The sequence below is a fragment of the Mesoplodon densirostris genome, chromosome 4 (genome assembly GCF_025265405.1).
Source record: "Mesoplodon densirostris isolate mMesDen1 chromosome 4, mMesDen1 primary haplotype, whole genome shotgun sequence".
Classification (NCBI taxonomy): domain Eukaryota; kingdom Metazoa; phylum Chordata; class Mammalia; order Artiodactyla; family Ziphiidae; genus Mesoplodon; species Mesoplodon densirostris.
Genome location: NC_082664.1, coordinates 163,106,820 through 163,112,492, shown reverse-complemented (window position 1 = coordinate 163,112,492; position 5,673 = coordinate 163,106,820). Strand labels below are relative to the sequence as shown.

General features: G+C 43.8%; 1 pseudogene; it reads right to left on the bottom strand.

Annotated features, from left to right (window-relative positions):
- Nucleotides 1-3,314: 3,314 nt before the first annotated feature.
- On the bottom strand, nt 3,315-4,210 carry LOC132487674 (histone deacetylase complex subunit SAP25-like; annotated as a pseudogene).
- Between the last annotated feature and the right edge of the window lie 1,463 nt (nt 4,211-5,673).

Sequence of the window (5,673 nt, the reverse complement as noted above, 5' to 3'; positions counted from 1 at the left end):
GAAGAAATGCAGCTTACAATGGGGCAGAAGATTAAGTATGGAATATATTTAGAATCCAGTTCTCAGCTGGACTCCTGCATCTGTAATGTACTAGCTATGTAACTTTGAGTGAGATTCCTAACTTTCCTGACTTTAATTTTGTGATCTTAAAATGGGAATAAGGGCTTCCCTGGTGGCGCAGTGGTTGAGAGTCCGCCTGCCGATGCAGGGGACACAGGTTCGTGCCCTGGTCCGGGAAGATCCCACATGCTGCGGAGCGGCTAGGCCCGTGAGCCATGGCCGCTGGGCCTGCGCGTCCGGAGCCTGTGCTCCACGACGGCAGGGGCCGCAGTGGTGAGAGGCCCGCGTACCGCAAAAAAAAATAATAATAAAATAAAATGGGAATAATAACACCATTCCTTAGGGTCATAAGGAAGATAAATACACTTTATGTGAAGCCCCTAGATGGACTCATGGCCCTTTGCTGGTCCCAAATGGCAAATTATGCAGTGTTATTATTATTGTCATTACTCCTGTTACTACTGTCACTATTGTTTCCATCTCTACCTCCAGCCCTTGCAAAATATGGACCAATTTTTATATCTACTGCTTACGTGCTCTGAGGGTCATTAATTGCACAGGGTTTTCAGTCATATAGAATTGGGCTACTTTCTTAGTTCTTTCATGCCCTGACCATGTGATTATGAAAAAAACTGCTCATCCTCTCTGCATCTCAGTTTCTTCATCTATGAAAAAGAGAAAAACAGCATCTCCTTGTACATCACTGTGAGGATTGAATACAATAATGTCTGTATGTATATGTATACGAAGCACTAACAATTGTGTCTCCAAAGTACAGGCTTGCAGTAAACTATAGTTTGTACTAAAAATGCTTAATATTATTAATTTTATGATAAATCCAAAAAGAAAAGAAAACAAGCAAGAATTTCTGGCAAAAGCCATTTAACTTCTCCTGCTTTGTCCTATATCCATCTGTAGCACAAGATTCTCTCTCTTATACCCAAGCCCCAAATTATTTTCTTTGTTTGCTGCATAAGGGAGAGATGTTACAGGGAGGAAATCAAGCAAATAATGCAACTAGACAAGGCTGTTAAAATGCACACCCCTAAACACATTTTTAAAAGAGATACTAAATAACCCATTGTCCCCAAAGAAAAGAAAAGCAAACAGATAAGATCACAACATATGCCATGAAAAAAGTCCCAAAGTGAAAAGGTGGTTATATAAAGAGCTAGTGAACAATATAAGTACTATAAATACATACATAATTTCATCATTTGCTGTCTCACTGTTAGATGTACTCTCTCAGATTGTTCTCACGCATCTGTTCAAGACAAAGCTGCTGAGCCTCTTAAATTACAGCTCATAAAAACACACATTTTGGGTTGCAATTTTTAAAGTATTCAAATTTTATTTAAGGACAGTTTTATGTTCCTGGATTTGGAAGGCGATAACATATTTCCCATAATCAAACCACTCTTAAACATTAAAGACTTTACTGAATGTTAATTAAACCCAGAAAATATGTTGTAAAAAATTAAAATTCCAGGGCTTCCCTGGAGGCGCAGTGGTTGAGAGTCCGCCTGCTGATGCAGGGAACACGGGTTCGTGCCCTGGTCTGGGAAGATCCCACATGCCACCGAGCGGCTAGGCCCGTGAGCCACGGCCGCTGAGCCTGCGTGTCCGGAGCCTGTGCTCTGCAACGGGAGAGGCCACAACAGTGAGAGGCCCCTGTACCACAAAAAAATAATAAAATAAAAAAATAAAATTCCAGACTCATTTAAACCACAGATATTTTAAAAGATAAAGAGGGTCTAGCAGGTGATAGTAAAAAATTAACTAGTGGGGATTTTTATTTTGGGTTTATTTTTTTATTTGCAAAATCTTATTTGTAAGGATTCAGTATTGATGAATTTATCCAAGATGAGATTTCATCTCTAAGACTAGATTACATAAGTATTGCCTGGACCATCATACCTTATATTTGCAACACCTTATTTGTAAGGATTCAGTATTGATGAATTTATCCAAGATGAGATTTCATCTCTAAGACTAGATTACATAAGTATTGCCTGGACCATCATATCTTATATCATGAGATATTAAAAACTGTTCCTTTATAATTCTAGAGAATACTTGAATAGTAATACTTATATACAGCAAATCTGTTCTACATTTTTCTTCATATAATCCTACCTCAAAGTTTTATATGATATTTTCCATTTTTAATAAAGCAATTCCATTATTTTGTGTATGTTATTTTTATATACTTTAAAAATATTTAAGGGAGAAGACTGGTTCTGACTTTTGTTTGGAAACCTGGTTGACAGAATAAAACTATTTGGAAATAGTAGGCCACATATTATATTTTCTTCAGTAATCTATGTAAAAGCGGCATTGGTGAGGAACATAAGTCACAAATAATGAACTCCTTAGTACTGTTTGCAAGGGAACTCTCTATTGTTTGCAACAGACCACCATGAGGAAGTTGAGTCTACAAACACAATCCTACATTTTTCAATTTTTCAGGAAGAAACAAGAAATACATTAACTTTTTTCTCCCTAAGGATTGGAAAGAAAACAGAGGTGGGATATAGGAGATTGCTACTAGAGGCAGAAAAACAGTCTTAAACATCCCTTGTCAAATGTGAATGGAGAATAACTCCAGAGATAATTAGAAATGCCAAGGATGAAAATTAATGTCTTCTTTCCTAGTAAAATGCACTGTTTATATGCACTGTTTATAATCCATTGAAACCATAGATTATATATTGTATAACCATAGATTATACATAGATTATGTATGGCCAATATTATATTGGCTATACATAGAAAGAACCTGATGGATTAAGACAAAGGGTACAGCCAGAAAGCTCAGAACCTCAGGGAACACTGTAAGGAAGTCTCTGATGATCCCAGAGGAAGGGCACAAGTTGCATTGGCCTAAACACCCTTTTCCCAGTGATGTACTTGTGATTTTGTTCTTAAAATAACAGCATATTTTTAATGAATAAATTATAATCAGTATATAAGAAACTGATTTATATGCTAGATTGTGCTTTCTCTGATATTCACATTAGTCAAAGAATTTAGATTGAGCCTCTTCAGAGCTGATGTCCTATTGTTTGGTGGCAAAACTTGGAAGTTTAGGCCAAGTGTCCAAAAAAAAATTGCTTTTGAAACCCAACATACTGAGATGGGTAACTTCTGGGTAGAGAACACTAGCATTTACTTCATTACTTTACAAACCAACACTGTTTTATTGTCAAAAGAACCTGCCTGGTGAAGTAGGGCCCACTCTGCCTGTGGAGGGGCTATGGACCTTGGTTGCCTGGGGCCCATGGGAGAGATGGGTCCATGCAGTGAGAACAGCTCTGGCCACCACTGGTACCTGGGTGGTCAGAGGCAGCATCTGGAGGGTCAGCAGGGGGCATGGGAGCCCCCAGGGAGCTGGGTCTTGGCTCCCCCTGGCTCATCTGCAGGAGGCCAGTGAGGGAGATCAGCTCAGGCCCTCTGAGCCAGGAGGTGGAGCAGCCAGAGGATGGAGTGGGGAGGACCCAGGGGGACATAATTGGGGTTGGGAGCAGCAGCTTCAGAGAGCCCATCACCTGCTGAGGGCCCTGAGACAGGTACAGGGGAACACGCTGCCCACAGGGCAGCAGAGGGTCAGAAAGAAAGACATCTTCATAGCACATCACCGGGAACCCTGCATCCCTGGGCACATGCTCTCCACTCTGATGTCCTGCTAGACGGGCCTGAGGCCTCTGCCTCACGCTGCTGCCTCGTACAGAGGCCAGAATGAGGGACGGCACAAGGTCTGGCCTGAGAAGGAGGTGCCGGACCCACAGCTGGGCCCCCGTACCAGACGAGGTCCCGCTTGAGCCTCATAGTTGGGGTCCCAGGGCAGTAGCAGGGTCACCCTTGACAGGGCCACCTCCCAGGTCATCTGGGGGTAGGGGGGAACTGGGGTTCCCAGGGACCACTTGGCAGCGAGGCCTGGGGGCGACAGAGGCAGCAGCTGCTCTTTGTGGATCCAGGAAGGCCTTCGGTACCAGGGCTGAGGACTGTCCAGTGGGGATGTTCTTGGCTCCCCCAGGGCTTCCTCTCCAGAGTCCCTGGCCTGGCCGGGGTCGCTGACCGCCGAGGGGCCTTGTTACTTGGGCGCCTGCTCTTCACCCAGGCTGCACTGCCGGGGGGCCCAGGGCAACATGCGGTGTCCGGGAGGAGGGCTAGGCAGGGCCCCACACTGCCCGCCTCGCCCGCCTGGCCCCTCCCGGCTTCCACTTGGGCCCAGCCTCCCTCAGTGGCCCTTGCTGCCCTGCACATCCCTGCAAGCCCAGGTTGCGGCCCACCTTGCAGGGTACTTCATTACTTTAATTATCCCCCAAACCTACAATGTCCACAATGGGGACTTGTTTTTTAAGGCACAGCCCCAAATGTTGCTGGAAATAATATGCCTATTAAACAGAAGACTTTGGAAAGCAAGGGACTGTTTCAAAAGACTGTTATGATGGGAATTCTGCCATCGGTACCGTGGACTATGCTAACTACTTTTTATTGCATTGGGGAAATGGTAGAATGAAAATGAACACCTCCAGGCAGAGTTAAGAGAATCGGGGGAAGGGAATTCTATGATTATCATAAATTAATCTCTTTTAGCTTCAAGTTATGATTCAAGTTGATTTCTCATCCTTATCAAATTTCTTATGTGCACATTAGGGGCTGATAGGAAAAGGATGGAGCCCTGAGAACTGGAATGAAGGCAATTCACATGAATCTGGGTATCCTGACCTTACAAATCCCTGTAAGCCTTCCTCACCAGCAGATCCTGCTCCTCCTCCCCTTTCTGAGGAAGGAGCTTCTCCCAGCACGAGGAGAGCGTAATGACCTTACATTGCAGGGGAAAGCTTATTTCCAAATGATCCACCCTTGCTATCCCTCATGGCCTGCAGAACCATGCTAGAGTCAAAGCCAACCTAATCAAGGGAAATGATTACCAAGTCTGACCTGGAAGGAGCCAATTCACACACTGAAAAAACTGCAAAATGTGGTAAGTTTATATCAGCAGAAATTAATATACATGTGCAGAAATGGAATCTAAGTGTAATTGCCCAGGGTGGAAGAAAATAATACTGGAATGGCCAAATGTATCAACATGGGTGCACTTATCAGGCATTCTGGATTCCATATGTTAGCTTGAGCAACTGGGAAAGACCCTCACAATTTGCTTACACAGTTGACTAAACCTGGATGTCATATTGGTTTACATTAAATGAAGCTGAAGTGTGCAATTTCCTTCTTATAATGTAGAGGAATAAATCTAATGATTTAGGGAACTGGAATGATGGAGTAGATGTCTAATGTGTGACTTGCTCACCCATCTCCTGGGGGGTGTTCAGAGGACACGTTTCACAAAATCACGGAGGAATATTTGGTGAGGGAAGCAGCAACCTCTGTGGAAAGCTCTGCAGACAACCTCTGTAGGAGGGGATGACGGCAGGTCCTCTTGGGGCAGCACCCTGCTACCCTATCACAAGTGTGTACACAAGTGTAAAATCCTCCTCCTTTCCTTCCTTAAAGGGACTGGGTCCCTTAGCTTGGATAACTGTGCATTTCAGAAAGGAAAGTAGGAATACTTGGGGTTACTGGACCCTGACTCCGAGCTGCACTAAA